Source organism: Hyla sarda, chromosome 8, assembly GCF_029499605.1.
Source record: "Hyla sarda isolate aHylSar1 chromosome 8, aHylSar1.hap1, whole genome shotgun sequence".
Classification (NCBI taxonomy): domain Eukaryota; kingdom Metazoa; phylum Chordata; class Amphibia; order Anura; family Hylidae; genus Hyla; species Hyla sarda.
Genome location: NC_079196.1, coordinates 185,402,181 through 185,417,172, shown reverse-complemented (window position 1 = coordinate 185,417,172; position 14,992 = coordinate 185,402,181). Strand labels below are relative to the sequence as shown.

Genomic DNA, 14,992 nt, shown 5'->3' with positions numbered 1-14,992 from the left:
GTGTAGACCCCAACTTTTCTTTTTCATAAGGGGTAAAAGGATAAGCCCCCCAAAATTTGTAACGCAATTGCTCCTGAGTACAGATATACCCCATATGTGGCCCTAAACTGTTGCCTTGAAATACGACAGGGCTCCGAATTTAGAGAGTGCCATGCGCATTTGAGGACTAAATTAGGGATTGCATAGGGGTGGACATAAGGGTATTCTACACCAGTGATTCTCAAACAGGGTGCCTCCAGCTGTTGCTAAACTCCGAGCATTCCTGGACAGTCAGTGACTGTACGGAAATACTGGAAGTTGTTGTTTTGCAACAGCTGGAGACTCTGTTTTGTAAACACTGCCATATGATAAGTTTTTTATGGGGGGGGGGGCAGTGTAAGGGTGTGTATTTGTATGGTTTTACCCTTTATTATGTGCTAGTGTAGTGTTTTTAGGGTACATTCACACGGGCAACGGTGAGTTTTCCGCTAGTAGTTTGAGCTGCGGTGGAAAATTTGCCTCAGCTCAAACATGAAACAGGAAACTCACTGTACACCCCCGGCAAACCTCCAGTTGTTGCAAAAGTACAACTCCCAGCATGCACTGACAGACTTTGCATGCTGGGAGTTGTACTTTTGCAACAGTTGGAGGAACACTGGTTGGAAAACCTTCAGTTAGGTTCTGTTACCTAACTCAGTATTTTTCAACCAGTGTGCCTCAAGCTGTTGCAAAACTACAACTCCCAGCATGTACTGATCATCGAAGGGCATGCTGGGAGATGTAGTTGTACAACAGCTTGAGGTACGCAACTACATCTCCCAGCATGACGAGGCAGTCGTTTGCAGTTCGTGCATGCTGGTAGTTATAGTTTTGCAAGCTTTAGAGGGCCACGGTTTAGAAACCACCACACAGTGATCTCCAAACTGTAGCCCTCAAGCTGTTGCAAAACTACAAATCCCAGCATGCCCAAACAGCTGTCTGGACATGCTGGGAGTTGCAGTTTTGCAACATCTGGAGGGCTACAGTTTGGAGACCACTGTATAGTGGTCTCAAACTGTAGCCCTCCAGATGTTGCTAGGCAACTCACCGGCTTCCATAGTCTGCAGCAGGGAGCCAGCCGCACGTCATCGCCGATCGCCGCCGCCATTGGTAAGTGACCTTCTGCGCCCGTCACCGTTAGTTCCCCCGCTCTGTCTGGACTACAGTGGGTGGGCAGAGCAGGTGAACCGAACGGAAACAACCCCCCCCAACCCCGTTCTGCTATTTGTTGTCGCTTCTGAACGACCAATAGCAGGGATAGGAGGGGTGGCACCCCTGCCACTTGACTCCTCCTATCCCTTTGCGGAGGGTTTGAACACCCCCGATCCCCCCTTATTTTCTGGGTCACCGGAGACCCATATGACCCGAAATCGCCACTTACTGAATTGACCGGCGATTTGCGGTTATCGCCGACATTGGGGTGGGGGGGATGTGTCTCAGGAACCCCCTGGGCAAATGCACGGGATGCCTGCTGATAGATATCAGCAGTTGTCCCGACCGGCTAGTGGCAGGGACCGAAATTCCCACGGGCGTACCCGTACGCCCTCAGTCCTTTAGGATTCTAAAAATGGATACGCCCGGCGTCCTTAAGGGGTTAATAATCATATTTGATATCGCCGCGTGCCTAAATGTACGAACTATTAAAAGATAATGTTAATGATCCCGTATGGTGAACGACGTGAATGTTAAAAAGAAAATAAAATCCAAATTGCTACTTTTTTGTCACATTTTATTAAACAAAATGTATTAAAAAATTAAGCTTTATATACACAAATGTGGTATCAATAAAAAGTACAGATCACAGCGCAAAAAATGAGCCCTTATACCACCGCTTATATGGAAAAATGAAAAAGTTATGGGTCGTCAAAATTGAGGGATTTTTAACGTACTAATTTGGTTAAAAAGTAAGCCCAACAATAATACAAAAGTACGTAATCATGGGTATCATTTTAATCGTATTGACCCACAGAATAAAGAACACGTCATTTTTACCATGAATTGTACAGCGTGAAAACGAAACCTTCCAAAATTTGCTAAATTGCGGTTTTCTTTTTACTTTTTTCACACAAATAGTATTTTTTTTGTTGCGCCATACATTTTATGGTAAAGTGAGTGATGACATTACAAAGGACAACTGGTCACACAAAAAACAAGTCCTCATACTAGTCTGTGGATGAAAATAGAAAAGAGTTACGATTTTTAGAAGGCGAAGAGGAAAAAACAAAAATAAAATTGTCCTGGTCCTTAAGGGGTTAAAGCGCTGACATTTTTTCTAAGGGTGGGAGGGGTGTTAGGAGTAGTTAGGGAACATAGCCTGAGTTAGTTAAGAAAGGTTTGTTTAGTGACAGGTACTCTTTAACATTGATCTATGTAAGCCACCTAATGATGATCAAAAAATTTGTATTTTTTTTTTTTAATAATTAAAAAATCACCCCCTTTAAAAAAAAAAAAATTCAAATCACAACCCCCCCCCCCCTTGCATGCGTAATTGTCATATATACGCAAAATGGCACTGTTAAAAACTACAGCTCATGGCTCAAAAAATAAACCCTGACATAGCTCCGTAGGTATAAAAATAAAAATAAAAAGTTATAGGGGTCAGAAGATGGCATTAAAACATTTTTTTTTTCAATTTTTACCTTTAAATCGAAACAAAAATTACTCAAGTTTGGCATCATTGAAATCCTACTGACCAATGGAATAAAGATAGCATGTCAAATTGGCCTTGTTGTGAACCCTGAAAAAATTATTGCTCCACAAAATTGCGCAATTTCCTATTATTTTCTATTTTGCCTTACATATATTTTTTATGGCTCCGTAATACTATATATATATATATATATATATATATATATATATATATATATATACACTATATATTATATGATAATGTGTGCCAATGAAATGTACAACTTGTCCCGCCAAATAAGAAGCCCAAATACAACTTTGTCAGTGGTAAAATAAAAAAGTTATTGGTCTTAAAATGTGAGGAGCAAAAAACGTGAGCCAAAAATAAAAAAATTGTTGGGTCATGAAGAGGTTAAAGGGAACCTGCCACATTGGACATGTAGTTTGATCTACCAACTTCATGTTGTAGAGCAGAAAGATGAGCAGATTAGATGAGGATATACTCACTTGTGCCCGGGATTTACTAATATAGACATATATATATATATATATATATATATATATATATACAGTGACCCCCCGACCTACGATGGCCCCGACATACGATCATTTCAACATGCGATGGCCTCTCAGAGGCCATTGCATGTTGAAGCCAGCATCAACATACGATGCTTTTGTATGTTGGGGCCATCGCATAAACGGCTATCCTGCAGCGCAGACTGCTTCAGCTGCCACCGGATAGCCGTTCACGGTGTTCCGTGAGCTCCGGTGATGGTCACTCACCTGTCCTCGGGGCTCCGGCGTGTCCTCTTCGGGATCCCCTGCATCGTCGTCATCACGTCGCCCCGTCATCCAATAGGAGCGGCGTGCGTAGCGACGTGATGGCGGCGACGGAGAGCGAGGATGCCGGGGAAGCGGGGGGGACGCGGCGACAGCAATGGACGGCGACATCCCGGGCAGCGGTGACGGTCCGGAGCGGCGGGGACAGGTGAGTACAACTTCCTCTAACAGTGGTCTACAACTTGCGGACCTCCAGATGTTCCAAAACTACAACACCCAGCATGCCCGGACAGCCAACAGCTGTCCGGGCATGCTGGGCGTTGTAGTTTTGCAACATGAAAGTAAAGTATAGGACAGACCACTGTCCTATACTTTACATTGCACGGATTCCTCAACATGCGATGGTTTCAACAAACGATGGTCCATTTGGAACGGATTACCATCGTATGTTGAGGGACCACTATATATATATATTTGTAAATGTAACTTGTAACTAATTCATTGAAATCTCTGATCTTTTCATGCCTAGGAATCCTGTGGTTGACCTATTATTGGGTGACAGTGTCCACTGCACTCCTAATGATAGAGAAGCGACTTCAATCAATAGGTTATCCTGAATCTATTTCCATAAAGATATAGCAGGGCTAGCAGAGTAAATTGATATACAGTAGACAGTAGAAAAGGTTCATGGTAGGTAGATTAGATATCATTTTTATAGTGAGAGGCTCCCAATAAAAACAAATCAAATCACAGCCTGCAATGGTTGTAAATACAACATACTCAATGCCGATCCCGCAGTCCAGGCCAGGGGCTCGGTTTACTTTCCCAGATGACGCGCTGTCCTAGCTCTATTGATGATGTTCCAATCACTGAGGCTGCAGTTTGTTCGGATCATTATCGGGAGAAGCAAAGAGGCACTGGGGTTTGGTCCGAATGCAAGTGCTGGACTCGACAAGGTCAGTATAGTGCATTTAATAACTTTACGTCCCTCGTGGGCTCTAATTTGTTTTTTTATTTACAGTATATCAGAAATTTTTAAAGGGGTACTCCGCCCCTAGACATTTTATCCCCTATCCAAAGGATAGGGGATAAGATGTCAGATCGCCGCGGTCCCGCTGCTGGGGACCCCCGGGGATCCCCGCTGCAGCACCGCGCTATCATTACAGCACAGAGCGAGTTCGCTCTGCACGTAATGATGGGCGGTACAGGGGACGGAGCCGCGTGACGTCATGGCGCCGCCCCTCCTGACATCACGGCCCGTCCCCTTAATGCAAGTCTATGGGAGGGGGCGTGACGACCGCCACGCCCCCTCCCATAGACTTATATTGAAAAGGGCGGGCCGTGACATCACGAGGGGCGGAGCCGTGACATAACGATGCTCCGGCCCCTGTACCGCCCATCATTACGTGCAGAGCGAACCCCCAGTAGCGGGACCGCGGCGATCTGACATCTTATCCCCTATCCTTTGGATAGGGGATAAAATGTCTAGGGGCGGAGTACCCCTTTAAGGACAATGGAAAAAAAAAAGAACCTTATTTATACAGATTGTCCAGGAATTAAACCCTTTGTAGTTTTGTCATTTGCACTGTCTATAGGAGGTATGCCCCAACCTGTAGCCGATGAAATAATTAGCACATACTAATAAATGAATAGATGTTTGCAACAGCTTTACTATATCAGGCTACAATCATTGCAGCTTTTATGCAAAGTATAAAGGTTGAGTGAACTATTTGTACTTTGACCTCTTTTATCTAGTGGGAGGTATCTTGTGAGTTCATTTCGTCACTGCAAGACCAGAAAAATGAAGTACAGTTTGGAGCTGCTACATAGAATGTGTCGGCACATAAGAACCATTTGGCCCATCTAGTCTGCCCAATATTCTGAATACTATGAATAGTCCTTGTCCCTATTTTATATGAAGGATAGCCATATGGTTATTGTTGCTGCCTGTAATATAGATATAATGTAGCGCCTGCAACAGACCTACAGCCAGCTTCAAACACCATTGTTTGTGCAGTTGCCTCGGCATTCTTTTGTATTCTCTGGTTTCTTAAAGGGGTACTCCGGCGCTTAGACATCTTATCCCCTATCCAAAGGATAGGGGATAAGATGCCTGATCGCAGGGGTACCACCGCTGGGGACTCCCGTGATCTTGCACGCCGCACCCCGTTAAAATCAGTCCCCGAAGCGTGTTCGCTCCGGGTCTGATTACTGTCGAACACGGGGCCGGAGCATTGTGACGTCACTGCTCTGCCCCCGTGTGACGTCACGCTCCGCCCCCTCAATGCAAGCCTATGGGAGGGGCCGTGACAGCTGTCCGTGCCAGTTACAGTGCGGGAGAAAATAAGGGACAGTTTTACTTTAACAGAAGTGCAAAGGACACCCAGGCAAGCACAGGATTTGACTTTGTTTGCTGTTGTCTTCAGAACAGGACGTGGTCTGACATTGAATATGACCCTATTTGGACAACTGAGATTATGTACAGTGCTTTGCATAAGTATCAACCCTCCATGGACTTTTCTACATTTTGTCATAACCACAGATTCAGATTTATTTCATTGTGATTTTCTATAATTCACCAAGACAAAATCACCCATCATTTGAAAGTGGAGGAAAATATTAAATTTACAAATAAAAATCTGAAAAGTGTAAATGTTATGTGAAACCCATTACAAAGATTTGGTTTCACATTTCCAATTCACATAAAGTAAATAAGGTCCACTTGTCTGCAATTTAATCACAGAACAAATAAATACACCTTTTCTGTGAAGGCCTCAGAGTTTGTTAGAGAACAGTACTGAACAGCAGCATGAAGACCAAGGAGTTAACCAAACAGGTCAGGGATAAGGTTGTGGAGAAATACAAATTAGGATTAGGTTATAAAAAATAAAAAAAATAAAATACCCCAAACTTTTAACATCTCAAGGAGCACCATAAAATCCATCATCAGAAAAGGTAAAGTCCACCCAAACTGACAACCCAGGGAAGGAGAAAAGAAACCAAGAGGTCCATTGTAACTGGAGGAGCTAGGAGAATCTGTCCACAGGATAACTATTAGTTTTGTACTCCACACATATGGCCTTTATGGAAGAGGGACAAGAAGAAATCTGTTGTTACATGTGAGCCACAAAAACCCAGTTTAGAATTTATCTCAAGTCATGTGGGAGACGCAGCAAATATGGAAAAAGAAGAGACCAAAATTTAACTTTTTGGCCTCCGTGCAAAACGCTATGTGTAGCGGAAACCCAACATTTCCCATCACTTTGTGCACACCATCTTTACAGTGAAACATGGTGGTGGTAACATCAAGCTAATGGGGATGCTTCTCTTCAGCAGGTACAGGTATACTGGTCAGAATTAATGGAAAGAGCGATGGAGCCAAAAACAGGGCATTCCTTGAGGAAAATCTGATGCTGTCTGCAAAAACCTTGAGGCTAGGGCGGAGGTTTATTTTTCGGCACGACAATTACCCTAAGCATATAGCCATAGCTTCAATTGAATGGATCAGCGGATTCCAACTTTTTTTGCACTAGTTTTCCTTGGCAGCCCATTTCTAAAAACTGTAGCCCGGATAAACTGTAGCCTCCATATCCTCTCCCTAGACACCCTAATTCTCTTACCACCTTTGTACACAGCGTGACCGCACCAGCAGAATAGTGGGAGAGATTTATCATAACCTGGGTGGAGGAATTGTTGACCAGTTGCCCATAGCAACCAATCAGATCACATCTTTCATTTTTTTTTTAATGGGCCTCTGAAAAATAAAAGAAGCATACTTATTGGTTGCTATGGGCAACTGGTCAACTTTTCCTCTGCACAGGTTTTGATAAATCTCCCCCAGTGAACCCAATGCGAATACTGGATTTAACTCAGGATCAGTACAGGGTAATTTGATATACATCTACTCATACCTCCCAACCATCCCTGATCTGGCAGGACATGTCCTGCATTTAACTGTAAATGGCTTCTTATGAGGCACCTACAGTTAAATGTATCTGCCATTGGCTCCTGACCCTGTCAATCAGATTTAGCCAGCAGACACAAGAGGCTGAACCATCCCCTGCACTCCGGCGCACAAGTGACATCATCACACACTGGAGCGCAGAGGAAGAAGAGGCTGCCGCATGGAAGAAGACAGAAGAGAAGAGCCGCAGGAGGTAAGTATCTGGAAGGGGGAGGGGGGGGAACTGCTGTCTAATATGGGGGAATCTGCTGCACCTACCCAAGTTGGGGTCAGTTATGCAGAAATCAGTTAAAGGGGTACTCTGATGGTTAAGATTTTTGGCTAAATTGCATCTTCTTTTAATGTTCATGTTTTTTGCAATTGACATGTATTATATGTTTGTGTAGCATGTGTCTTTTTTTCTTACCTGTTTGTGGGCCAGGAAGATCTGTAGTTCTGTGTTGGATCTCTTACTGTCGTCTACAGCGTCGGCCATGTTAGGATTAGGCTGTGGACAACAAGTCAGGGTCTGCATGAGAGAAAGAAGCCACGCCCCCTCATCTCCCCCTCCCGGAGGACAGACACAGCTTCTCATCTCCCCTCCCCCTGCTCTGTCTTCTGAGGCCGCAGGTCTGCACTGAAAGAAGACAGAGAAGATAAGAGTGTTATCTGAAGGGAAGATAACAAAGTGCACGGGCTGAATGTATAGACTGCAGGGGAACAAATCTCGGACTGGAGATGATTTCTATGCGTGAAGGGGGGGGGGAGACGACTCCTGAATGACACGTGCTGGGAATTGTAGTCCCTGTTATGTGTGTGTATGCTAGTGTTTACAAACCAGTGTGCCTCCAGCTGTTGCAAAACTACAACTCCCAGCATGCCTGGGCAGACTGTGGGCATGCTGGAAGTTGAAGATTTGCAACAGCTGGAGGCACACAGTTTGGGAATCACTATTCTAGCCTATTCAGCATACACATCATGTTACACCAGTGTTTCCAAACCAGTGTGCCTCCAGCTGTTATAAAACTACAACTCCCAGCATGCCCTGACAGCCTTTGGGCATGCTGGGAGTTGTAGTTTTGCAACAGCTGGAGGCACACTGATTGAGAAACACTGGCCTAGCCTATTCAGTATATTACAAACAAAGTGCATTGTTTCCCAACCAGGGTGTCTTCTGCTGTATCAAAACTACAACTCCCAGCATGCCCAGACAGCTTTTGGCTGTCTGGGCATGCTGGAAATAGTAGTTTTGCAACACCTGGAGGCACCCTGGTTGGGAAACACTGGTGTATGCCCTATAGAGGTGTGGTGAACTACAAGCCCCAGGAGACTACAGAGGCAGCATGCTGGTGTTATACCACGGACTGAAGACTCCTGAATGACACATGCTGGGAGTTGTAGTCCCTTTTGTGTGTGTATGACAGTGTATCCCAACCAAGGCTGATTATATTAGTGTGCTGTGTATAAGGGGGCTGACCCAGGAAAATAGTAGGATGGGTAAAGGGCAGAACAAAAAAAAAACAAGGAGCCGCCCCAAACCAGCAAGGAGTGTGGCATGCTGGGATTTGTAGTTTTCAGCACAGCAAGAAACAGGAAATAGAAGCAAAGATAGGAAAACAAAGTGGGGGATAAAAAGACAACAAAGAACGGAAATAGAGTAGGCTAAACAACAAGAATAGAAATGAAACAAAACAAATAGGGTAAGTCAAAAATGGAAAAACACGTTGACCCCCGGAGTACCCCTTTAATGTTTATCTAATAAATGCTAAGTTTTAATTGAACTATATTACCTTCTTTTCTGAGATGTCCTTGTAAATATAGTTCCACCAGTATCGAAATATCAATATTGCCTGTAAATGATTTGGGGTATTATAGGTCTTGGAAAAGTGCGAAGCCTGAAATGTTTTTTTCTCACATGTTCTTCAGAGTCGTAGCCAGAAGAAATCATCTTGGTGGTCTGAGCCGGAGAAGAAAAATGAACCACTCCGATCAGAGAAGACGTCACCTGATATAACTGTATGTCATCTCTTATATGGTCTGTAGTAGTAATGATGGGGGTTGTTGTCAGTCACCTGATATAACTGTATGTAATCTCTTATATGGTCTGTAGTAGTAATGATGGGGGTTGTTGTCAGTCACCTGATATAACTGTATGTAATCTCTTATATGGTCTGTAGTGGTAATGATGGGGGTTGTTGTCAGTCACCTGATATAACTGTATGTAATCTCTTATATGGTCTGTAGTGGTAATGATGGGGGTTGTTGTCAGTCACCTGATATAACTATGTAATCTCTTATATGGTCTGTAGTGGTAATGATGGGGGTTGTTGTCAGTCACCTGATATAACTATATGTAATCTCTTATATGGTCTGTAGGGGTAATGATGGGGGTTGTTGTCAGTCACCTGATATAACTGTATGTAATCTCTTATATGGTCTGTAGTGGTAATGATGGGGGTTGTTGTCAGTCACCTGATATAACTGTATGTAATCTCTTATATGGTATGTAGTGGTAATGATGGGGGTTGTTGTCAGTCACCTGATATAACTGTATGTAATCTCTTATATGGTCTGTAGTGGTAATGATGGGGGTTGTTGTCAGTCACCTGATATAACTGTATGTAATCTCTTATATGGTCTGTAGTAGTAATGATGGGGGTTGTTGTCAGTCACCTGATATAACTGTATGTAATCTCTTATATGGTCTGTAGTGGTAATGATGGGGGTTGTTGTCAGTCACCTGATATAACTGTATGTAATCTCTTATATGGTCTGTAGTGGTAATGATGGGGGTTGTTGTCAGTCACCTGATATAACTGTATATAATCTCTTATATGGTCTGTAGTGGTAATGATGGGGGTTGTTATCAGTCACCTGATATAACTGTATGTAATCTCTTATATGGTCTGTAGTAGTAATGATGGGGGTTGTTGTCAGTCACCTGATATAACTGTATGTAATCTCTTATATGGTCTGGGTAGGTAATGATGGGGGTTGTTGTCAGTCACCTGATAAAACTGTATGTAATCTCTTATATGGTCTGTAGTGGTAATGATGGGGGTTGTTGTCAGTCACCTGATATAACTGTATGTAATCTCTTATATGGTCTGTAGTAGTAATGATGGGGGTTGTTGTCAGTCACCTGATATAACTGTATGTAATCTCTTATATGGTCTGTAGTAATGATGGGGGTTGTTGTCAGTCACCTGATATAACTGTATGTAATCTCTTATATGGTCTGTAGTGGTAATGATGGGGGTTGTTGTCAGTCACCTGATATAACTGTATGTAATCTCTTATATGGTCTGTAGTGGTAATGATGGGGGTTGTTGTCAGTCAACTGATATAACTGTATGTAATCTCTTATATGGTCTGTAGTAGTAATGATGGGGGTTGTTGTCAGTCACCTGATATAACTGTATGTAATCTCTTATATGGTCTGTAGTAATGATGGGGGTTGTTGTCAGTCACCTGATATAACTGTATGTAATCTCTTATATGGTCTGTAGTGGTAATAATGGGGGTTGTTGTCAGTCAACTGATATAACTGTATGTAATCTCTTATATGGTCTGGGTAGGTAATGATGGGGGTTGTTGTCAGTCACCTGATATAACTGTATGTAATCTTTTATATGGTCTGTAGTGGTAATGATGGGGGTTGTTGTCAGTCACCTGATATAACTGTATGTAATCTCTTATATGGTCTGTAGGGGTAATGATGGGGGTTGTTGTCAGTCACCTGATATAACTGTATGTAATCTCTTATATGGTCTGGGTAGGTAATGATGGGGGTTGTTGTCAGTCACCTGATATAACTGTATGTAATCACTTACATGGTCTGTAGTGGTAATGATGGTGGTTGTTGTCAGTCACCTGATATAACTGTATGTAATCTCTTATATGGTCTGTAGTGGTAATGATGGGGGTTGTTGTCAGTCACCTGATATAACTGTATGTAATCTCTTATATGGTCTGTAGTGGTAATGATGGGGGTTGTTGTCAGTCACCTGATATAACTGTATGTAATCTCTTATATGGTCTGTAGTAGTAATGATGGGGGTTGTTGTCAGTCACCTGATATAACTGTATGTAATCTTTTGAATGGTCTGTAGGGGTAATGATGGGGGTTGTTGTCAGTCACCTGATACAACTGTATGTAATCTCTTATATGGTCTGTAGTGGTAATGATGGGGGTTGTTGTCAGTCACCTGATATAACTGTATGTAATCTCTTATATGGTCTGTAGTGGTAATGATGGGGGTTGTTGTCAGTCACCTGATATAACTGTATGTAATCTCTTATATGGTCTGTAGTGGTAATGATGGGGGTTGTTGTCAGTCACTTGATATAACTGTATGTAATCTCTTATATGCTCTGTAGTGGTAATGATGGGGGTTGTTGTCAGTCACCTGATATAACTGTATGTAATCTCTTATATGGTCTGTAGTGTAATGATGGGGGTTGTTGTCAGTCACCTGATATAACTGTATGTAATCTCTTATATGGTCTGTAGGGGTAATGATGGGAGTTGTTGTCAGTCACCTGATATAACTGTATGTAATCTCTTATATGGTCTGTAGTGGTAATGATGGGGGTTGTTGTCAGTCACCTGATATAACTATGTAATCACTTATATGGTCTGTAGTGTAATGATGGGGGTTGTTGTCAGTCACCTGATATAACTATATGTAATCTCTTATATGGTCTGTAGGGGTAATGATGGGAGTTGTTGTCAGTCACCTGATATAACTGTATGTAATCTCTTATATGCTCTGTAGTGGTAATGATGGGGGTTGTTGTCAGTCACCTGATATAACTATATGTAATCTCTTATATGGTCTGTAGGGGTAATGATGGGAGTTGTTGTCAGTCACCTGATATAACTGTATGTAATCACTTATATGGTCTGTAGTGGTAATGATGGGGGTTGTTATCAGTCACCTGATATAACTGTATGTAATCTCTTATATGGTCTGTAGTAGTAATGATGGGGGTTGTTGTCAGTCACCTGATATAACTGTATGTAATCTCTTATATGGTCTGTAGGGGTAATGATGGGAGTTGTTGTCAGTCACCTGATATAACTGTATGTAATCTCTTATATGGTCTGTAGTGGTAATGATGGGGGTTGTTGTCAGTCACCTGATATAACTGTATGTAATCTCTTATATGGTCTGTAGTAGTAATGATGGGGGTTGTTGTCAGTCACCTGATATAACTGTATGTAATCTCTTATATTGTCTGTAGTGGTAATGATGGGGGTTGTTGTCAGTCACCTGATATAACTGTATGTAATCTCTTATATGGTCTGTAGTGGTAATGATGGGGGTTGTTGTCAGTCACCTGATATAACTGTATGTAATCACTTATATGGTCTGTAGTGTAATGATGGGGGTTGTTGTCAGTCACCTGATATAACTGTATGTAATCTCTTATATGGTCTGTAGTGGTAATGATGGGGGTTGTTGTCAGTCAACTGATATAACTGTATGTAATCTCTTATATGGTCTGTAGTAGTAATGATGGGGGTTGTTGTCAGTCACCTGATATAACTGTATGTAATCTCTTATATGGTCTGTAGGGGTAATGATGGGGGTTGTTGTCAGTCACCTGATATAACTGTATGTAATCTCTTATATGGTCTGTAGGGGTAATGATGGGGGTTGTTGTCAGTCACCTGATATAACTGTATGTAATCTCTTATATGGTCTGTAGTGGTAATGATGGGGGTTGTTGTCAGTCACCTGATATAACTGTATGTAATCACTTATATGGTCTGTAGTGGTAATGATGGGGGTTGTTGTCAGTCACCTGATATAACTGTATGTAATCTCTTATATGGTGTGTAGTGGTAATGATGGGGGTTGTTGTCAGTCAACTGATATAACTGTATGTAATCTCTTATATGGTCGGTAGTGGTAATGATGGGGGTTGTTGTCAGTCACCTGATATAACTGTATGTAATCACTTATATGGTCTGTAGGGGTAATGATGGGAGTTGTTGTCAGTCACCTGATATAACTGTATGTAATCTCTTATATGGTCTGTAGTGTAATGATGGGGGTTGTTGTCAGTCACCTGATATAACTGTATGTAATCTCTTATATGGTCTGTAGTGGTAATGATGGGGGTTGTTGTCAGTCAACTGATATAACTGTATGTAATCTCTTATATGGTCGGTAGTGGTAATGATGGGGGTTGTTGTCAGTCACCTGATATAACTGTATGTAATCTCTTATATGGTCTGTAGTAGTAATGATGGGGGTTGTTGTCAGTCACCTGATATAACTGTATGTAATCTCTTATATGGTCTGTAGTGGTAATAATGGGGGTTGTTGTCAGTCACCTGATATAACTGTATGTAATCACTTATATGGTCTGTAGTGGTAATGATGGGGGTTGTTGTCAGTCACCTGATATAACTGTATGTAATCACTTATATGGTCTGTAGTGTAATGATGGGGGTTGTTGTCAGTCACCTGATATAACTGTATGTAATCTCTTATATGGTCTGTAGTGGTAATGATGGGGGTTGTTGTCAGTCAACTGATATAACTGTATGTAATCTCTTATATGGTCGGTAGTGGTAATGATGGGGGTTGTTGTCAGTCACCTGATATAACTGTATGTAATCTCTTATATGGTCTGTAGTGGTAATGATGGGGGTTGTTGTCAGTCACCTGATACAACTGTATGTAATCTCTTATATAGTCTGTAGTGGTAATGATGGGGGTTGTTGTCAGTCACCTGATACAACTGTATGTAATCTCTTATATGGTCTGTAGTAATGATGGGGGTTGTTGTCAGTCACCTGATATAACTGTATGTAATCTCTTATATGATCTGTAGTGGTAATGATGGGGGTTGTTGTCAGTCACCTGATATAACTGTATGTAATCTCCTATATAGTCTGTAGTGGTAATGATAGGGGTTGTTGTCAGTCACCTGATATAACTGTATGTAATCTCTTATATGATCTGTAGTGGTAATGATGGGGGTTGTTGTCAGTCACCTGATATAACTGTATGTAATCTCCTATATAGTCTGTAGGGGTAATGATGGGGGTTGTTGTCAGTCACCTGATATAACTGTATGTAATCTCTTATATGGTCTGTAGTGGTAATGATGGGGGTTGTTGTCAGTCACCTGATATAACTGTATGTAATCTCTTATATGGTCTGTAGTGGTAATGATGGGGGTTGTTGTCAGTCACCTGATATAACTGTATGTAATCTCTTATATGGTCTGTAGTGGTAATGATGGGGGTTGTTGTCAGTCACCTGATATAACTGTATGTAATCTCTTATATGATCTGTAGTGGTAATGATGGGGGTTGTTGTCAGTCACCTGATATAACTGTATTTAATCTTTTATATGGTCTGTAGGGGTAATGATGGGGGTTGTTGTCAGTCACCTGATATAACTGTATGTAATCACTTATATGGTCTGTAGTGGTAATGATGGGGGTTGTTGTCAGTCACCTGATATAACTGTATGTAATCTCTTATATGGTCTGTAGTGGTAATGATGGGGGTTGTTGTCAGTCACCTGATATAACTGTATTTAATCTTTTATATGGTCTGTAGTGGTAATGATGGGGGTTGTTGTCAGTCACCTGATATA

At 42.0% G+C, this 14,992-nt stretch overlaps 1 protein-coding gene across 1 annotated transcript in view; it reads left to right on the top strand.

The window, feature by feature from the left end:
* Window positions 1–7,517: 7,517 nt before the first annotated feature.
* Window positions 7,518–14,992, top strand: part of LOC130284273 (acyl-coenzyme A amino acid N-acyltransferase 1-like) — a 69,892-nt gene continuing 62,417 nt past the window's right edge. Inside the window, exons 1-2 of the mRNA XM_056534474.1 lie at window positions 7,518–7,583; window positions 9,296–9,385. The gene's annotated coding sequence lies outside the window, so the exon portion shown is untranslated. The remainder of the gene's footprint in view (window positions 7,584–9,295; window positions 9,386–14,992) is intronic.